At 41.9% G+C, this 21,419-nt stretch overlaps 1 non-coding gene and 2 pseudogenes across 1 annotated transcript; all 3 read right to left on the reverse strand.

Annotated features, from left to right (window-relative positions):
- Positions 1-262: 262 nt before the first annotated feature.
- Positions 263-387, reverse strand: LOC122698991 (annotated as a pseudogene).
- A 5,570-nt stretch (positions 388-5,957) lies between these two features.
- Positions 5,958-6,064, reverse strand: LOC122699055. Its single transcript, XR_006342541.1, has one exon. It is a non-coding gene; the product is annotated as a U6 spliceosomal RNA (small nuclear RNA).
- A 1,903-nt stretch (positions 6,065-7,967) lies between these two features.
- Positions 7,968-8,595, reverse strand: LOC122698208 (annotated as a pseudogene).
- Between the last annotated feature and the right edge of the window lie 12,824 nt (positions 8,596-21,419).

Genomic DNA, 21,419 nt, shown 5'->3' on the forward strand with positions numbered 1-21,419 from the left:
TTTCAGATTCATCCGCATTAAACTTAGTAAATCCCCACTTCTTGGAGATGTGGATCTTTTGGCAGCCAGGGAGCTTGAACTTGGCCCTGCGGAGGGCTTCAATCACTTGCTCCTTGTTCTGCAGCTTGGTGCGAATGGATATTATGACTTAGCCAATATGGGCCCTGGCCACTGTGCCCTGGGGCTTTCCAAAGGCACAGCGCATACCTGTCTGGAGCCTAGACTGGGGACAGCGGGCCAGTCATGAATGCCCACCAGAAAGAGTTGTCACCAAGGTCCCTTAGGGCAACCTATGTGGGAACAGGTTGTACACACTACTGAGGAGGCTGCTGCTTGCAACCATTGCACACTGGGCCCTCATGGTAGTGTTCTTTATTATCACGACAGAGGAAACCCGTTTTGTCGTGCTAAAATTGGAGGAGATAGATGTTGGTAGGTGGCTTGAGAAGAAGACTTTGTAAAACACTCTTGAGAAAGAATGGGGCCCTTCAGGATTGCCTGATAGTCCCATGAAACTGCAAGTATTTTCTAGCGTTGCTCAGCAGCCCAAGTGGCTGGGGAAAATATTTGATTGGATTGATGTCAGGTGCAGCAGAAGGTGTGAGAGGACTAGGGGACTGGCCTGGGTTCAGTTGAAGACCTGAAAGTGTAGGTTTACTGTTCAAATCTTCTCATCATTTTAGAAAGAACTGGTGCCATGCAGTGGATAGAAACACACCCCACTTCTCAAACTTCAAGTCTTTGGAGATAGCGACACAATTCTGCCTTCCATACATAACTGATGAGATTTGTAGTATAACACATTATAACACATTTCATTTTCTCGTGGGCATTTCTACATTTTCATTGTATTGAAGAAACTTGAGCAAATGACCTATTTGGCTTTTAAGTTTGTGAAAGCATAATTTTAAGGAGATTTGAGAAATGTATTCTCAAGGGTGTAAAAGAAGTATTTATAACTTAAGTCATGAGGTATTCACTTACTCATTCATTTATTTGACAAATATTTACTAAGTGCCAACTAGTTGAAGGCCAGCTGCTCTAAACAGAATTGAAAATGTCCTTCCCTTCAAGACGGTGGAGAAAATATTGATGTAATGGTGATAGAAGAGAAAATGCCCAAACAAAACTGCTCATCAAGTTCTCCATGAAGTCAGAGGACAGAGCTTTCTTCATGGTGAAGAGGGGAGAGAACGTGTGTTTAGGAGGCAGCTTGAGGAGGAGGGCACACTTGAGCTTTAATTTGAGGATAAGTTAGAATTGCCTGGATTATGTCGGAGGGAAGGAAGAGAAACTAACAAAGTAGAGAGGTTTGGGTTGTGTTGAAGAAAGTGTGGGGCAGTGGGCAGCCCTAGGGATGTGAAATAGTGGAAGATCAGATAGCCCTAGAAGTTCAGGCCAGTATCTGATTTGTTTTCATATCTGACCCTCTAGCACCAAGTAGAGATCCTTCTTCTAGGTACCCAATACATATTTATTGAGCAAACGAATGAATGAGGTGTAATTTTGCTTCAGTTTATGGAGCACTTCCTAGGCCATCTTTTAAACTTTATATAGGCAGTGGGTAACCACTGACTATTCAAACTTCATTTATTCAACAAATATTTGTTCAAGGTTTTCAAGTAAGGAAATGGTATGAATTGAACGATGATGCAGGAAGATCAATACTCCTGGTTCATTTCCTGGATCAGCAGCATAGACACATAAAAGTTTGTTCAGAAAGTGTTCTCAGGGCAGAATTAGTTTAAAGAAGACGTTCAAGCTGACTAAATCAAAGACCCTACCCAAAGACCCTGCTCCTATCTCCTTAACGGTGACACTGTGGCCCTGCTGGTTGCTGCCCCAACCCTAGACAACCACTGCAAAAGAAATGGGCCAATTTTGGAAGGACTTGATACAAGCTGATTTCATGCTTTTCAAATTACTTACTTGTTGGCTACTTTCCCTAGATGTCTAGTCTTTAGAGGTCTGGAGGATGTTAGAAAAATTATTTTTTATACCACAAAGTATCTAGAATATCCTGTATTTTTCAGGGGGAAAGGGTTAATAGTGAACCTTCCAAAAGACCATGGCTACTTTGACTTGCAGCCTAAGCAACTTCTCGGACATTTTCCACAGGGGAGTTGGGATGGATGAGCTGTCAGTCACTGTTGTTCTTGGAGCGGGGCACTGCAGCGCTCTGGCCAGCCACCCCAAGAGATCAGGTACACTTGTCATAAGAAGGCAAGGAAACAGAAGTAATTAATGCTCTACAAATTTTAATGATACTTCACTGTCTGTGCTTGAAATCATACATGGATCCTACTTTTTAATTTTTCCTTAGAGGAAAAAAATGGCCTCTTCTTGCTCTAGTAAGAAAAATAAGTTTATAATTAGAAGTGAATGGTATCAATCATCTCTGCCCAAGAAATGTTATTAAAGGGGATCAAGCTACTTAGTCTCTTTACTGTAGTCACTGAGTATAGTCCATGGAAGTTTGCCATGGCTTACCAGTTACCCCTCTGTCTTAAAGAGTTCCAAACAATTTGTAAAACAAACAAAAAAGTAGCCTGAAAAGGGATGGATAAGAGCTACTTATTACTTAATACTATCTTGTATATAGATTTTCGTTCTTTGAAATAATTTTGTGTTTTCATTTTTGGCTGCACCACACAGCTTGTGGAATCTTAGTTCCCCAACCAGGGATTGAACCTACCTCGGCAGTGAGAGCACAGTGTCCTAATCTCCATGCCACCAGGGAATTCCCTTAATATTATCTTGGATTAAAAAAAGGACGTGAAGAAAAATCCTTTTTCAATGTAATACTGTTTTCTTATGTGCTGAAATTTTTTGTCTTGGTAGTTTAACAAAAATCAATTAACTGAGGCCAGCAAAAAGAAGGAAATCATTCCTGATTTTGGCAAGTTCCTAAAACAATGAAATATGAGCAAATAAAGAATGTTTTGAAGATTAGAACCTTGGCATTCAAAGGAAAAATTATGAAACTTGAATTTATTCAATAAGCAATTAAACACTATGCCTTACATTTGATTAATGCTTTACAATTTCTAAAGCAGTTTAGCATCAGTTTCCTCATTTGCTTCGCACAACAGCCATAAAGACAGATATTTATTATGCCTATTGTGCAGAGGAGAAAATGAAGGGTCAGAGAGGTTTAGTGGTAGTGTTATTATTTGAACCATGGCTGGTCTTACCCCAAACCAATGATCTTTCCACTGGTCCATGTATTCAGTGTTGAATTTTTTTTTTTTTTTAATTTTTAAATACAGTTTTTAAAGGTTGTGCTCCTTTTACATTGTTACAAAATACTGGCTATATTCCTTGTGTTGTACATTACACCCTTGTAGCCTATCTTACACCCAATAGATTGTGCTTCCCACAGCCCTATGCGTATTCCGCCTCCTTCCCCCAATTGGTAAGCATGAGTTGATTATTGTGAGTCTGCTTTTTCTTTGCTATATTCACTAGTTTGTATATTTTTTAGACTCTGCATCTAAGTGACATCAAACTGTATTTGTCTTTCTGTTTATTTTGCTTCACAGAATGCTCTCCAACTTCACCCATGTTGCTGCAATTGGCAAAAGTTTCTTCTTTTTTATGGCTGAGTAGTATTCCATTGTGTGTGTGCATGCATGTGTGTGTATCTTTATTTATTCACATCTTCTTTATCCACTTGTTTTGGGATACTTGAGCTGTTTCTGTATCTTGGCAATTTTAAATAATGCTGCTATGAACATTGGGGTCCATGTATCTTTTTGAATTAGTGGTTTGGTTTTTTTCAGATATATACCCAGGAGTGGAATTGCTGGATCATATTAGTAGTTTTAGTCTTAGATTTTTGAGAAACTCCCATCCTGTTTTCCACAGTGACTAATAATTTACATTCCCATTTGGTGTTATTTTTAACCACTTGAACTATCTTATCTATTGAAATTAGTTTTTGACCTTATTCTTCTAGGCTAATGAGAAATACATATTTTTTTTGATGCGAGCATATCATTTTTTTTTCACCAAAATCATGTAGGACCAGTCAAGTCAAATAAGTCACTAGGAGACCAGGAGAATGGAAAATATTATTGAAGAGTATAGAAATAAATGTATATTTAATATTTGATCAAGAGTATACTAAAGAAAAGGGAAGGAATAATGGAAAAACTTGGCCAAAATGCTGTTCAAGGGGAAAACATAAGATTTGCTGAAAGATGATGCACTAAACGAAAATGAGATAAATAATGGAAAACTGTAAATAATTCATGCTTTGGAGCATGTGTATTCTGACAAAGACAAAACTACTTTCTTGAAGTGAAACAACATGCCCAGCACTGAAGGAAAACAGGTGAAATGAGCGCTAGATTTTAAGCATCTCTCAAAGGATGTTTTGAAATCTCATAGATGATCACTGGATTTTTTTCCTTTTTTTTTCTGTTGTCTTGTGAAAAGTATTTCTTTCTTTTTTTAAAAAGTATTTATTTATTTGGCTGCACTGGGTCTTTGTTGCTGCGTGGGCTTTTCTCTACTTGCAGCGCATGGGCTTCTCGCTGTGGTAGCTTCTCTCACCGCGGGGCGCAGGCTCTAGGTCTTCAGGCTTCAGTGGCTGCAGTGTGCGGGCTCAGTCGTCGTGGCTCCTGGGCTCCAGAGCGTAGGCTCAGTAGCTGTGGTACACTGGCCTAGTTTCCCCGTCACGTGTGGGATCTTCCTGGTCCAGGATCAAACTTGTGTCTCCTGCCTTGGCAGGGGGATTTTTTGCCATCGAGCCATCGGGGAAGCCCAACAGTCTTTCTGAAAATGTGCAAATCTTTACTGACAGTTTAATGGTTCTCCTTCCCGATTCCAGTCTTGAGAGTGTCCTCCGTTAGCTAACTGACTGTTTCACCTCTGGTGGATGTACATGGAATGCATGCAGAACATAGGGCAGCCGCTGGCTGGATATTCTGCTCAGCTGACCTCCTTGGGAATCCCTCCTGCTCCCCTTTGTTTTAACACTGACTCCGCCGCAGTCTGAGGCAGGGAGGTGAAGAGGCCTGGCAGCAGCAGTTTTCAGGCAGACGGCTGACGGCTGGGTTGCTGGGAATCGGCTCAATACATAATTCAGTTCCTTATTTTAAAATAAGTTTATTGAAGTTTTTAAATTTATTGCATTAAAATGTATGAAAATCTGTGATAAAGTATACATTTGTGTATATAGAATGTATCAGGATTGCATACATGTACGTACATACATGTATGTGTGTGTTGCCACCCTCTCACGGGCTTCCCTGCCCTGGCAGACACAGCTGCCCTGTCTGGAGAAGGCTTCGCTCTCGTCTTCATCTGGCTGACCGCTGCTCTTTCTGCAGGAACGGGTCCTCTGACTTTGTCAGGAGCCCGCTGGGTGAGGTGCCGCCTCGGTCCGCTGCCTCAGCACCCAGCACCCGCCCGCCTCTCCTTATCCGTGTTGAAGCTGCTGATTCGCCTGTGTGTCTTCCCCAGCGGTCTGTGAAAGGCGTGCGCCTGCAGACTGGGCCCAGGGGCTGAGGGACTCCATCTTGCCCCAAATTATTTCAGACAGACTATTACTGCTGTGATTATTACAGTAACTTCTAGGCAGCAATGCAAGCAGGCTCATTTTAAAGCAAGTAGTTCTCCGGTCTGAATTCACAAGGTATGGGCATATCCTGTTTCATCATGGGGTTGAGGAAAAGCTTTGTTCAAAAAACTGTATATCCTGTAACAGCTCTACTTTCTGATAGGGGGCAGCAGAGTCCATGAAAACAGAGGCAGGCCCTTCGATGGGTGGCTTACAGACGTTTGGAGCCAGACCGTTAACAATTTTCAGCAGAAACTAGCCCTTGGTATCTGACAAACCTCACTGCAATAAAGACTTCAAGGTAAAGGCTGGCTTTTATTAATGATATTCTCTGAAGGCACTATAAAAAATTCACAGTCTTTTAAAAGGAAAAAAATGATCATTTTTTTTTTTTAATATGGAACGCTTCATGAATTTGCGTGTCATCCTTGCGCAGGGGCCATGCTAATCTTCTCTGTATCATTCCAATTTTAGTATGTGTGCTGCCGAAGCGAGCACAAAAAAAAAAAAATGATCATTTTTTTAAATGCAAATCATCTCCCTCATTTTGTCACTGAGTAGGAAAGCCTCACTCTTCCTCCTGTGTGTTCCACCTTTGCTACTCACAGGGCACTGCAATGCTGACACTTTTGGTCACCAAATGTTGGGTTTTTTTCCCCTCCCATCAAGGAATTCTCTACGACACCAACTGGATATCGTGTACATTCAAATTCAGTATCTCCCTGGAGATAGCATCAGCTCTCACAGGTTAAGAGCTCAGTCCCCACAAGACTCATGCCATGAGTCTTCAGATGCCGATCTCAAGTCGCACGTCATCACCTGTATTTCTGACCCACCAGCTGTAAATGTGAGTACCCACGACCTCCTGTTTGGGTTCCATAATTCGGTAGACTGGCTCAGAGAATTTGGAAACAGTTACACTTACTGATTTGTTATAAAAGGACATGCAGTTGGATACGGGTGAACACCAGATGGAAGAGATGCAAGGTGAGTGAGTGGGAAGAGGTTCATGCTCTCTCTCTAGCGCACCGCTCTCCTAGCACCTCCACGTGCCCCCAGACTGGAAGATTCCAAACCACATGCACATTTGGGATTTTTACGGTGGCCTCATCACAAGGTCATGATTGACCACTAACTCCATTTCTAGTCTCCCTACCCTTTCCAGAGAATAAGGGATGGGGTTGAAAGCTCCAAACTTCTAACCATAGCTGGTTTTTTGAGTGACTATCACTCACCCAGGAGCCCACCAAACTGTGCCTTTTTTCACCCAGGAAATTCCAAGAGATTTAGGAATTATGTCTCAGGAACTTGGGGCAAAAGTCAATATTTTCTATTATTTCACAGTGACAAAATCTTTAAAAAGACGGGTGCTTATGTTTTTTTTGCCAGTAACTTGTAAAATTATGTTAAGGCATGAAATATTTTCATCTGGTCTTAGGGAGAGTGTCAAGATTTGCAAATTATTACCAGATGCTGTGGCTACCTTCCCCTTTGCTGCCTTGGGGAAAAAAGATATAAAGTAGAAAACAAACAAACAATGAAATCAGTTATAGTAACAGCAAGGAAATAGAGTCTAAATCATCTCTCCTCTACCCATCACAAACATGGGAGCCAGTCTCATGCCTCATGCAATTTTTAAAAACACTTGTACTTATTGTTGGTTGCACTGGGTCTTCGTTGCTGCGCGTGGGCTTTCTCTAGTAGTGGTGAGCAGGGGGCTACTCTTCGTTGCAGCGCCCAGGCTTCTCGTTGCTGTGTCTTCTCTTGTTGCAGAGCACAGGCTCCAGGTCCGGGCGTCAGTAGCTGTGGCACCTGGACTCAGAGGCTGTGACTCAGGCTCTAGAGCTTGGGCTCAAAAATTGTGATGCATGGGCTTCGTTGCTCATGGCAACGAAGCCCATGGCATGTGCCATCTTCCTGGGCCAGGGATCAAAGCTGGGTCCCCGGCATTGACAGGGAGATTCTTATCCACTGCGCCCCCAGGGAAGTCCCTCGTGTACTTTTTTTTAATGAAGTTTTTGTTTTAAGGATGAAATTCGTTTCAGAAGTCCTCATATAAACCAATCATGAATAATCTTTTATAACGAACTTCTCAAACAAATCTTTTTACTATCTACCTTTCTTCTGGAGATAGCATTATTATGATAGTATTAAATTTTCTTTTTTATTTCAAATGAACTATTTTCAAGATTAATGATTATTAGCAAATCTTGATGCAAAATAAATGTGATACTTTAAAATTATTTTTCATTTTCCTATGTAGCATTTTAAAGTAGAAAAGTATTTGGTACTAAGCGTTCTCATGTTCAAATTCTAAAATAATGTTTTAGTCTCAATGGAACCTAGTACTCCAAGATTTTAAAACTTTTTAATGATATTTACATTTTATATATATATAATTTTAATCACTAAGTTCCTCCTCATCATTGAAATATGTTCTTTTCTTTATCCCTGGGCATTTTGAATCATCTGATATTGATGGACCCCCCTGAACTGGGTTTCCATTTTTTGTTGTTTTTTAATTTTGACTTGCTGGATATCTGTGGCCTGACTGAGGCTGTTAAGAGCAGGATCTTCCCCTTCATCTTCACTGTCTTCTTCAATTTCTTCTTCTGGCTTAGGAATTTTCTTTTTTTTTTTTTTCTTTTTCTTCTTTGGAGGTTCACGTCCTCCAAGTGTACTTTTAGGACAGGCATTAACTTAAGTGTCCACTTTCTCCACATTCATAACACTTAGGCTTATCAAGCTATACAGTTTCATCTTTGATGAACTCAGCTGCTCTTCCATCGCCAATAGCAATGCTTGCTTTCATCACTCTACCAAATAACTGTTTGTTGTTTATTGACTTGGTACAGCTTTGTGCAAGATTCTTTATCCAAAAATAAAATAAATGCAACCCCTGTGCCCCTCCTGGTATCTTTATCTTTCATTATAGTAGCCTTTATAACTTCACCGTACCTGGAAAGTATCTGCTGGAAGCCACTGTTGACCAAGGACGAGGGCAGGTTGGATACATGCACTGTGCTCATGAGGACAGTCTTCCACTCAAGTCTCCAGGCGGGGTGGGCCCGGGAGACCAGAAGAGCACAAGCCCTCAGCTCACTAGGGGCTCAACCCCAACTGTCTGCTGCTCCTTGCATCTGCCTTGGCATCACAGATCCCTGTCACTCATGTGCTTTTTATGCTTAGTGATAGTACAGGGCCTGGCATGCAGCAAGCAGGTTCCCCGCAAACGTGTGGAACTTAGCAAGCACCTCTGATCTGATCACATGTAAGTTCTCCAGGGAGTTTCTGAGTTGTTTCTCACATCTTGTTGTCCCATAAATACACAAAGTGAGGAATTTGCATTTAGAAACATGCCATAGACACATGCTATTCCATCTTAAACCTGACGGACTCTGTTAATGTCCTATTATTTAAAATCCTGAAAAGCAGAGTGGAGGGAAGAAAAGGGGAAGAGTCCATGTGGTTGCCCCGTGCGTGTGCACAGGCAAGAGACGTGCAGATGGGCTGGGTCTGGTTGGCAGAAAGTTGATGGTTAGCCCACATGGTCAGCTCAGAACTAGGAATAGAAAAGAATTCAACAGGGTATTCTAAGGTTCTCTGATGCCTTCTCTCTTAGTCCGGAAATCCTAGGTGGTTCAGCTCTAATTCCCCCATGTCCCTCTTCCCAGATTGCTGCAGTACCTTTGTTAACTGGAGCATCCCGTTGTCTTTTTTTTAAATAATGTTGGTGGTTAGACCTTGTCCCCATCCTTGTCTATTAAGTTCCATTTGTACTTGGAGGCAGTTTTTAAAACTGGGCCCTTTGCAGGTAATAGGAGCCTGGCCATTTCTTTCCATAATAATTCGGAGCTTTTTTCATTAGCTTTCATGTTTCATCCTACTTGTAGAGACAGCAGTTCTCTTAGGCACAGGACAGGTATTAGAAACCTCTCCTACTAGATGAGTTACATGAGACTGAGGGGACATCCTGGTCCTTTGGTCACCTCGGTTGTTACTGGCAGAACCTGGATGAGAATCTCCTCATCCAGACTCCCCTGGACACTCTTCATGCTCATTCATCAGTGGGACCAGGCTTAGTGATGGGACAGGGGAGATGCAGAAAGACAGGGTCAAGGGAGGGCATGTATGTTCAGGCTGAGCACACTGCCTGGCCCAGTACGCGGTGACTGCCGTGATGGGATCACAGGGTGGCCCAGCTGTTGGTGTAGGAGAGAATGTGGAGAAAATAAGGGGACGTTTTTTATCAGAGGCAAACATTTCCACAGAAAAGGATATGGGTGGAGACATATCCAAGGTAGTGGGGATCAGGGGAATAATCTTCAAGTGTCTTTTACTGGATCAGGCCATGCTGTAGTTTATTCTGTTGCCACAACAGCCTTGGAAATAGTCATGATTCTGCCCATTTCTCAGCTGGGACAGCAGAGTCACAGGGAGGTAAGTAATCCCCAGGACAGCTGCACTGAAGACCTCTAGGGACTCTATTAACATAAAGTTCCATTGGAACAAAGCCCCCTGGAGTTATGCAGTATTATACAGTTATTAGGAAGCAGAGCTCACATGTAGGCTATTTGGCTCCATAGCCTGAGTTCTTAGCACCCCTTCACACTGCATTTTCCAAGACAAGCTTTTCTGGAACCCAGCCTTATCCATGCAGGCCCTCATTCATGTATATCTCCAATTTAACTAGAGAGAATATTGCACAGGTTATAGTTGTGGGGGAGAAAAACAAGCCCCGAACTCAGGGTCAGAGGCTGGGGTTGAGTCCTGTTTCTGCCTCTGACTGTGTGACCTTGGCCAGTCACCTCACCTCATCACACAGTCGTTTGCCATTTGTACATGAAGAGAAAGATGTATCCTTCTCTCAGGCTTGCAGCAAGGGTTTTGTGAGATTAATGAATGTGAAAGTGCTTTGTAAGCTGTGAAGGTCTGAACAAACTACAAATGTTCATACAAATCAAGAGACGGAATGGGACCAGCAAGCGGCCATTAATTATGCGGGCTGATATGTATGCAGAGTGTGGACTTTTTATGCCTCATTTGCTTCTGTGAAAAATGTATCAGCGACAACGTCTTGAGTCTGCAAACAGAGGATGGGGCTTTTGTGTGTGCTGCGGGTGTTGCAGCAGCCGAGGGAGGAGGCCAGGAAATGAAAACCATGTGGCTCCGAGTTGGGCCTTGAAGCTTCAAACTTCCCCACAAGGAAGAAGAAAAAAAACTTGCTAGATGTTCTTGGGTGATAACGATGAGAAATATGAACCCAGCCTATGTCTGCTGGCTTCTTGTGTTTCTCCTGAGCAAATGTTTCAGTTCTTGAGGCAGCTTAACAGCAAAATCACCTTTCATTTGTTGAAATATAACAAAATTGGGCAGAATCAGAGGCTCAGGTGCTGTAAAAATAAGCTATAAAATTTAAATAAGTCTTAAGTGAATTGGCCTCAGGCGTTTACTTGAGTTGAAAAAGAGTTGTGTGAATGTGGATCTTGCTTTTTCTTACCATCCTCTACTATGCTGGCTGTCCGTGACTGTGTGAAAAAGTGCTCATGCTTACAATTCTAGTCTCTAAGGAGAAAGAAAGAGCAAAGAAAGTTCTTTTTAGCCCATCATTTTTTCTCTAACCCACTTTTATAGGAAGAATCTGATCAGATTGTCTAAAAAGGCACACTCAAGAACTTCCATCCATAAAGATCTATAGTTTGAGCATTGTGAGGTAATGATGTTTATCAGACTGTGAATAATTAAAAAAAAAAGAGATGGACACCTGTGAATTGGATGGTGCTCCCAGGCAGGATGGCACTTCCCAGGTGGCACAGTGGTAAAGAATCTGCCTGTCAAGGCAGGAGACATGGGTTCGATCCCTGGGTTGGGAAGATCCCACGCCAGTTGTCTTGCCTGGAGAATCCCATGGAAGAGGAGCCTGGCGGGCCATAGTCCACGGGGTCACAAGGAGTCAGACACCACTGAGCGTGCATGCATACACACAAGGCGGGGTGGAAGTAAAACAATTCTTGCCGGCAATTTGAAGAACTGAGTTAGATAGAGGGATCATAACACACACATGTGTGCACGGGGTAGGGAGAGAAAGAGAGGCTCTGGGAAGAGAGAGAACTTAGCAACTTACAGGCGCTGTGATCAGACATGAACAATAGATAGTTCTCACATCAGAAATAGTGAAGCAGAGAAGTACTGATATTCGTCTTGTGAAACTCTCTAAACAGACTAGAACTACATCCCTGAATTACAGGAACAGCTTCTTGAGCGTCTACTTTAATAGAGACCTTTCACCCCAAGTGACTGAGATGAGCAACAAACCAAACAAAACAAAGCAATAAGCTCAAAGCAATGAAATGCTCCCTGGTTACTGAGAAGAGGAACTGGAAAAAAGAAAGTGACTTTCCTCACAGGAATGGACAGTGGTTTTACATTTGAACTTTTAAGAAAATTAATTGACCCTTAGGAGTTGGAATAACTTCAGAGATTCTTTCATCCAACCCCCCTCAGATGAGTAAGCTGAGACCCAGAGAGATTCAAAGTCTTGCCCAAGGCCCTCGATGGGAAAGCGGCTAAGCCAGCCCTACCCCAGGCCTCTGTCAGCACCCTGCATAAAAAGACCAGGGAGGCTTCCTCTTGAGGCTGGGACTCAGGATGCGGGGGCAGTTGCTCTGGGATAAAAAGAGGCCTCTTTTAATATTCCTTCATTTTAAAAGTTTAACATCTGCTACAGAGAGAGGAAAATAAATTCCACTGGCTTCTTTTTTCATTTTGTTTTATTTCGTATTTAAGAGTGGGGGTGGGAAGAGGGGCTTAAAGTTGAAGACAGTAACATGAGCCATGAAAGCACTCTGTAAATCCATAATTAGAAAGCAAAATGCTTTACAGATGCCAAAAAAAGAAAAAAAAAAGAAAGGAAAACAAAGAGAAAAAGGCAGTCTTGAACCAGGGTACACCTCTTCACCTTCCACATCAATCAGGTGAAAGGACTCAAATGCTAATAAATCACATGTCCACTAGAATCCTTCTTGAGTATTTATTCACTTGGCACAAGTGACAGTAGGTAGTAGACTACATGTAACATATGTTTCATATTCACAAGATTTCTGTGCTTCTCCATCCTGGTTCTGAGCTAATCAAAGTGAACATCTCTGTTCTTAACAAGCCTAGACTCAGCATTCACAACAGAGAGAGGGGCTGGTATGTGACTAGTTGCCATCAAAGTACTAGAACTTGAACTTGCCAACCTAGTCAGAGCAAATGAAAGTCGCTTCTTGGGTTTGTCCATCTCTCTACAGCAGGTTCTCACTCCTTCCTTATTAAAATTCTACCTATAGTTAGCTATCTTTCCCAAAAGGCTTTTAATTAAACTGTTGTTGTTGTTCGGTCGCCTCGTCGTGTCTGACTCTTTGCCACCCCGTGAACTGCAGCACGCCAGGCCTCCCTCTCCCTCAGCATCTCCCAGAGTTTGACCAAGTTAATGGTCCTTGTGTCGGTGATGCTGCAGCCAGCTCATCCTCTGATGCCCTCTCCTCCTTCTGCCCTTGATCTTTCCCAGCATCAGTGGCTTCTCCAGGGAGTCGTCTTTGTGCATCCGATGACCAAAATACTGGAGCTTCAGCTTCAGCATCAGTCCTTCCAGTGAGTATCCAGGGTCCTTCTCCCTTAAGATGGACTGGATGGATCTCCTTGCTGTCCAAGGGACTTTCAGGAGTCTTCTCCAGTTCGAAGGCATCAATTCTTTGGTGTTCCTCCTTCTTTATGGTCCAGTTCTCACAACTGTATGTGACCACTGGGACCATAGCCTTTGTCGGCAGAGTAATGTCTCTGCTTTTCAACACACGTTAAGTTTGTAATCGCTTTCCTGCCAAGAAGCAATTGTTTTTTTTATTTCATGGCTGCAGTCACTCTCCACAGTGATTTTGGAGCCCAGGAAGAGGAAATCTGTCACTACGTCTACCCTTTCCCCTTCCATTTGCTATGCAGTAATAGGACCAGATGCCATGATCTTCGTTTTTTTAACATTTAGTCTTAAGCTGGCTCTTTCACTCTCCTCCTTCACCCTCATTAAGAGGCTCTTTAGTTCCTCTTTGCTTTCTGCCATTAGAGACGTATCATCCGCATATCTGAGGTTGTTGATGTTTCTCCCGCCTATCTTGATCTTGACTTATAACTCATTAATTAAATTAAGCCAACACAAATCTAAGAGAATCCTGAAAGATCAGGATAGATGCTCCTTGATGATATCCTGGAAGGATTTAGGTAGTACGATCAATATTTCCTGATGATTGCTGAACTTGGACTGATATATAATACTTTGTTCATATTAAATTACAAGTCATAATGGTGGATGTTTTTTCCCCTTAGAATATTGGTGACTTAAAGGGTCTCAGTTAAAAGTTCATTTGGCTATAAGTAACAGAAAATCCAGTTTATGAAGGCTTAAACACATGAGTTTCAATTTCTTTCTTTCTTTTTTTTTTTTTGCTGAACGACTTATGGAATGTTCCCCACAACCAGCAACTGAACCCAGGCCACAGCAGTGAAAGCCATAATCCTAACCACTAGGCCACCGGGAACTCTGAATTTCAATTTCTTACTCAATGAGAAGTCTGGAAGTAGGCATCTGATGGTGGTGTTTTGGTGGCTAAAGATGGTGGCCAATGTCTTGATAAACTTCTTGGCCTTCCCTCAGAGTTGCAGGATATCAAATAGTGGCCAACATGCCCAAATACAAGGCAGGAAGAAGGGGAAGGAGAGGCCAGCTGTATCCAGCCTTTTTTATCTGGAAGGCTAAAGCTTTCTCTGACCTTGCTCTCAGGTTGATTTCTGCTTATGCCTCATTGGCCAGAAGTGAGTCATAAAGCCCCTCTACCTGCATAGGATGGTGGAAGAGGAAGAAAAAATGATAATGATTATTCTTAGGCCACTTTTGATCCATCTGAGACTACTGAGTACATTGTTTCTCTAAACCAAATCAGGGTTCAGTCAGCAAGGTAGAAGGTGGAGTATGGTGGTGCTGTTTGAATAATCACTAGCAGTGAGTATCATAAATTGGAGTTCTATTTTAATATAAGTGTAATTTTCACTGTTAATAGCAAACAAAGCATATTTAAAATGCAGAGAGTTTTACTACCTTTCCTCTTCTTTACTTCAGTCTTTTTTTTTTATTTTAAACTTATGTTTTAATTGAAGGATAATTGCTTTACTTCAGTCTTGATAGACTTACAGCTTCCACATAATTTTCTTTGAAATGGCCACTGGCATCTACTTTCTTAAGAGAAGCATTGTGAAACCAAACCCCAGCTGTTTGCCTCCAGGGTTCTAACATGGGCAAAACTACATTAGTTTCCTGGTATTACATATATCTTCATGAACAGCTGGAAGTAATTTTCAACCTAAGCATTTCACATTTCATGGATGGGTGAACTTTACAATAACTTTTGAAGCAACTATTCTAAAGCTCATGCAACTTTGATTGGATGCTTGACTAATTCCATCCATTTCTTGGTGCTAAAATATTTAAAAACTCTAAAAAGGTCCTTACACAAGTTGTAAAAGAGATACAAGAAAGGCACAAAGAAAAAAAAAATCATGTCTTCTCTGGTGCCTCACAGTACATTCAGTCCGTTCTCTGCACAACAGCCAGAGTGACCCTGCAAAAGAAAGAGTAGGCCATGTCATGCTTCTGGCCTCATTTCTGCAGCGGCTTCCAGTCATCTCTGATGAAATCCAAAGTTCTGAGGGTGTCTTTTTGGGTTCTGTGTGGCCTGGGCCCTGCCTGTCTGTCGTATTTTCTTCTCCTTCTCACTCTGTGTGGCCAAAGTGGCCTTCTTTCTTGCCACCCCCGCCCCCCGCGCCCCACCGCCCCCCAGTAAGGTAACCATTTTCGGCTCGGGCCGCTGCCCTTGCACGTCTTTCGGCCTGGGATATTCTCTTCTCAGGTGTGTGTGTGGCTGGCTCTGTTCAGGTCTCTGCTCACATGTCACCTCAGAGAGCTTTCTCCTGATCACTCTGTCATAAATATCACCTCCTCCCTTTATTCTCTATCTGCAACCTGCTTTACTTTTCTACTAGGCCCTTATTATAAGCTATTAAATTATATAGCTGACTGACATTTATTATGTGCTCCCTGTTAGAATGTGAGCTCAACAAGGGTATGATCTTGGTTTGGCTTACTTATTTATCCTCTGTGCCTAAAATGGTATCTGGTACCAGAAGGCATGCAATGAATATTAATAAATATTTCTTGGATGAATGAATACAAATTTTTTAAACCTGGTTCTACTATCATGTGCTCAGAAGATTAATGAATGGGTCAGAGCTAGTCGGGCAATTTTTTTTTTCACCATGACTCTACTGATATTTAATTTGTAAATATAAAACAATAAAAATGCTCAGTTAAATCAAAGGATATTACATTGAAATGTGGTTCTTTCTTGAACCATTTATTCCATAGATATTCACCTTGTGCCTCTGTCTTAAGGAAGTACCAATGATATTTCATATTTAACATGTTACCTCTTTATTTCCCTATAGACTTAACTCTGTGTGTGTGTGTGTGTGTGTGTGTGTGTGTGTGTGTGTGTGTGTGTGTGTGTGTGTGTGTGTGTGTGTGTGTGTGTGTGTGTGTGTGTGTGTGTGTGTGTGTGTGTGCGCGCGCGCGCACGCGCACGCACGGTCACTCAGTTGTGTCTGACTCTTTGCCAACCTATGGACTGTAGTCCTCCAAGTTCCTCTGTCCATGGGATTCTCCAAGCAAGAATGCTGGAGTGGGTTGCCATTTCCTCCTCCAGCGAATATTAACTTTACATTAACTATTAACAAAAGAGACTAGGAAAATTTTTCTAAATGTTCTTGAGGATTCAATTTTTGGCTCTGTATCATGAACGTTTTATTGATAACATAAATGAAGTGATTGAAGTTTCTTTGGTGAATTTGGTAAATGTTAGAAAACTACTTACCTCAGTGATGTTATAGAATTAAGATCCTAAAATATCTTGACCAGCCAGAAGTAATGAGATATCCTGTCAAAGAAAAAAATCAACTGATATGAGGACTTGTTCAAAGAGGGAAACTGAGATTTATCAGCAATATACTGGGAAAAGATTCAGAATTATAATCACTGTGATTCAATAGTGTGCTAAGGTTATCACTGAAATGAATGCAAACTTAGATGATCAAATATAGTAATATTACTGTGTTATTAATGTCTAACATATTATAATGTACATTGTCAAATGAAGAAACAAATCCAGACTTAGGAAGGAGACACTTATTTGAAAAGCATTTTTGCCAGGAGGGGAAAGAGATTACTGTATTGAGATAGGGAGAATGCTTTGAGCATGAGATCCTCAAGCTTCTCAAAAATCAAGGGAAAAGATTTTTCTTTTTAGGGAAAACTAAGCAAAGAATCAGGTGTGGGAAAGTGAGAAGAGAGGGTAGCATGATCAGACAGTGGTTCAGAGGTTGTTCTGAAGCCAGTTTCTTCTCAGGAATACTGAATACTGTAAACCGGCTCAGACTGAAGTGGGCTGAAGTTTGGGGGCCTGGAGGAAAGAGAAGCTTAACCACAATTTATTTGGGAAGAGCAGTTCAGCTAATCATTTATGAGGAAAAGAAAGGAAATTTGGAGGGGGTCTAAGGTTGGTCCTGTAAACAAGGGAGGGCATGTCGCTCAGTCGTGTCCGACTCTCTGTGACCCCGTGGACTGCAGCACGCCGGGCTTTCCTGTCCTTCCCCATCTCCCGGAGTTTGCTCAGACTCGTGTCCATTGAGTCAATGATGCCATCCAACCGTCTCATCCTTTGTCATCTCCTTCCCCTCCTGCCTTCAATCTTTCCCAGCATCAGGGTCTTCTCTGATGAGTTGGCTCTTCGAATCAGGTGCCAAAATATCTGAGCTTCAGCTTCAGCATCAGTCCTTCCATTAAATATTCAGGGTTGATCTCCTTTAGGATGGACTGGTTTGATCTCCTTGCAGTGCAGAGGATTCTCAAGAGTCTTCTCCAACACCACAGTTCAAAAGCATCGATTCTTTCAGACTCTGCCTTCTTATGGTCCAACTCTCACATCTGTACAAGATTACTGGAAAACCATAGCTTTGACTATATGGACCTTTACTGGCAAAGTGACCTCTGCTTTTGAATACACTGTCTAGGCTTGTTATAGCTTTTCTTCCAAGGAGCAAGCATCTTTTAATTTCACGGCTGCAGTCACCATCTGCAGTGATTTTGGAGCCCAAGAAAATAAAGTCTGTCACTTTTCATTTTTCCCCATCTGTTTGCCATGAAGGGATGGGACCAGGTGCTACGATCTTAGTTTTTGAATGATGAGTTTTAACGGAGGGCATACGTGAGTTTTATTGAAGTCATATGGGGAGAGGTGTGGCAATTCTTTGCAGTAAAATGTTCTTCAGAACACAAAGAGGAGAGATTTCTTTTTCTCCATTAAAAATATATATTTACATTTTTATTGGAGTATAATTGAGTAACAATATTATATTAGTTTCATTATACATATAATGAAATGTTTCAGTATTTTTAAAGACTATACTCCATTTAAAGTTATTACAAAATAATGACTATAAAACCCTGTGCTGTACATGTCTTTATTTCTTATCTATTTTATATATAGCAGTTTGTATCTCTTAATCCCATAACCCTATCTTGTCCCTTCCATAAGAGGGAAGGTTTCTTAACCTTTGTTGGTTTCCATGGTTACTGGACTTAGGATAAAATTCAACATTTATCTCAGATGTTAAAGAATCTGCCAGGCAGTGTAGGAGACCTGGGTTCAGTCCCTGGGTGGGGAAGATCCCCTGGAGAAGGGAATGGCTGCCCACTCCAGTGCTTTTGCCTGGAGAATCCCATGGACGGAGGAGCCTGGAGGGCCACAGTCCATGGGGTTGCAGAGAGTTGGACATGACTGAGAGACTTTCACTTTCAGCTACATGTAATATACAAATTGTAGTACATAGCTATTACATAAAAATATTATAAACTATAAAAGCCATAAATAAAAAATACATAGTGCATATAACATGTAATATTATATATACCAATATGGATATACATGCACAAATACATACAATAGCTAGCATGATGTCAGCTGTCTCTTTTGTATCAGAGGGGTGACAGTCTACTTTAGTCAGATAACTGGTGGCTCAGAAGGGCAACTATGGCTCACATGCACCAATATTATTTCATCGGCACATGGGTTTAAAGTTAAAACATGAAAGCCTTAAGTCAGTGGTTAAGTCCAGCTCCTATCAAGCTTTATGTTTTTACAATGGGCTATAACCACACATGTACCTTTGATAGGGTCTGGGCCCTGGGAGTATCTAAATTTGCAACTCTAATCAAGAGAATTGAGGGCCCACTCTTTGAGGGATGTGGACAAACTGGATCATAGTCAGGAAACACACATGCATATACACATACACACTGATGGTGAGGGAACAGGAACCATGGCCACTATTTGAGGAATTTGGAGCTTTAGTCTAGAGAGGAGGAGGCAGAGGAAGGATGAGAGAAGCCATCACAATTACCTCCAAATATTAGAAAAGTTGCCGAATGAAAGAAACAGGTGTGTTCTGTTTGGTGCCAAAAGGGTAGTAGTAAGACAAGTGGGAGGAAGTTGCAAGGAAGTCTACTTATGTGTCAGCAAAAGGAAGAGGGGCTTCCCAGGTGGTGCGAGTGGTGAAAAACCTGCCTGCCAAGGCAGGAGACATAAGAGACGTGGGTTCCACCCCGGGGCTGGGAAGGCACGGCAGCCCACTCCAGTGTTCCTGCCTGGAGAACCCCCGCGGACAGAGGCGCCTGGAAGGCCACAGTCCGCAGGGTCACACAGAGTGGACATGACTGAGAGACTTAGCATGCACACGCACATAAGGAAACACCTTCTAACTGAGCTGCCTTCAGAAGGGGGGCTCTCCCTGGCGCTGAGCGCTTTGCCACAAAGCTACTGGTGGGCTACTGGAGGGGGTCTGGCTATGGGATGGAAGTGTGGGAATAAGTAGTTTTGAAGTTTCTTTCCTGTTGTAAGACTGATTCTGTGAAATACAGTAAAACTCCATTATTTTGGCCTTAATTGATTTAGAATTACTTTAAATACTGTTAGTGGAATAGGATGACTTTTTCCTCTATACTATTTTAATGATGTATTACTTTCCAATATTTCAATGAATGTTTTCTGAAACATTTAGAAATATTTTTTTTTTAAATATATTTATTTATTTTATTTATTTATTTGGCTGTTCCCGGCCTTAGCTGCAGCATGTGGGATCAAGTTCCCTGACCAGGGATTGAACCCTGGCCCCCTGCATTGGGAGCACAGAGTCTTAGCCACTGGACTACCAGGGAAGTCCCTAGAAATATTTTTTAACAAGTCAACGAATAAAGTAATAGTTTATTGTTGATTATGTGCATGACACTATTCTAGGAGTTTTATGGAGCGATAATAACAGAAATATAGAAGGAACATACATTTCTCTGGGAAAGACATGATTATATGGGAAGATCCGATAAATCCAGGATGCAATAAGAGAATCAGAAATTATGTTTATTTATATTTTGTATGCTTTAAGTGAAATTAGAAAATGCCCGTGCATGCTAATTGTCAGGATAAGTCGTTAAGAGGTTGGCCAGGTGATTATAATGAGCATGGTTTCCAAACTAAGTATCAAAACACAAATAAAAAATTACTAAGTATTTGAAATCAGCCTGTTAGAAAAAGAAAGTCTATAATAACTAAACAGACACGTTGAAAAGAGTCATCATGGACAACTTTAAGTAGGAGGATGGTCTCAAATTTGTCCTTGATTGTTGGCTGTGAGGACAGAGCAGGCTGGAAAGCAGTTTAGAGGTGGGAACGTGGAGGGTGGGGACCAGGGATGTCATGTAGATTGTCCTCTTGAGGGAGGTTCATGCCAGGAGTGGAGGGGGATAGGACTATTGGATGGACTCCCTGTGACATTGAAAGCAGGCAGGGAGGTTTGTACTAAGTAGGGAGCCAAAGAATGAAATGATGTGAGAAATTTAAAAGACCAGTTCCTAGTTCGTTCTCTAGGTGTTCACTGAGCACTTTACAGCACACCAGGCACGTTCAAGATGCTGAAGATCCCCATAAGCTTAAGGATTTATAACTAAATGGATGAGGAGGACAAGGAAACAGTGTTATAATTCTATGCCATGGTCCTGGAGAGAGCAGGGAGAGTGTTGGGTGGGATTAGTCCCACTCCAGCAGCAGCAGCTATAATGCCATGGAAGCCTTCAGGTGAAATAGTATCTGAGCTGTGATTTATTTTTTATTTTTTTCAATTATTTTTATTATTTGGAGGCTAATTACTTCACAACATTGCAGTGTGTTTTGTCATACATTGACATGAATCAGCCATAGATTTACACGTATTCCCCATCCCGATCCCCCCTCCCACCTCCCTCTCCACCCGATCCCTCTGGGTCTTCCCAGTGCACCAGGCCCGAGCACTTGTCTCATGCATCCCACCTGGGCTGGTGATCTGTCTCACTATAGATAACTGAGCTGTGATTTAAAAGACAGGCATAAGAGGGGTGGAGGACAGGCTTGTTAGCGAAGTGAGTAACACATGCAAAAAGAGCAGGAGAGTAAGTGGGCAAAGGCTGGAGGGCAGGACGTGGGGGGATATGTGAGGTGACAGGTGAGGGTGAGAGCTGGGCCTGGCCAGGTGAAGAAGGGACTTACCAACAACAGTGACCTAGGACTCTTTTGTTTGTTTTTATTTTTTAATTTATTTTTAATTGGAGAACAATTGCTTCACACTGTTGTATTGGTTTTTGTCATACAACATGAGTCAAGTCTGTTTTTAGGGTGAATCAAGC

Source organism: Cervus elaphus, chromosome 8 (assembly GCF_910594005.1).
Source record: "Cervus elaphus chromosome 8, mCerEla1.1, whole genome shotgun sequence".
Lineage (NCBI taxonomy): Eukaryota > Metazoa > Chordata > Mammalia > Artiodactyla > Cervidae > Cervus > Cervus elaphus.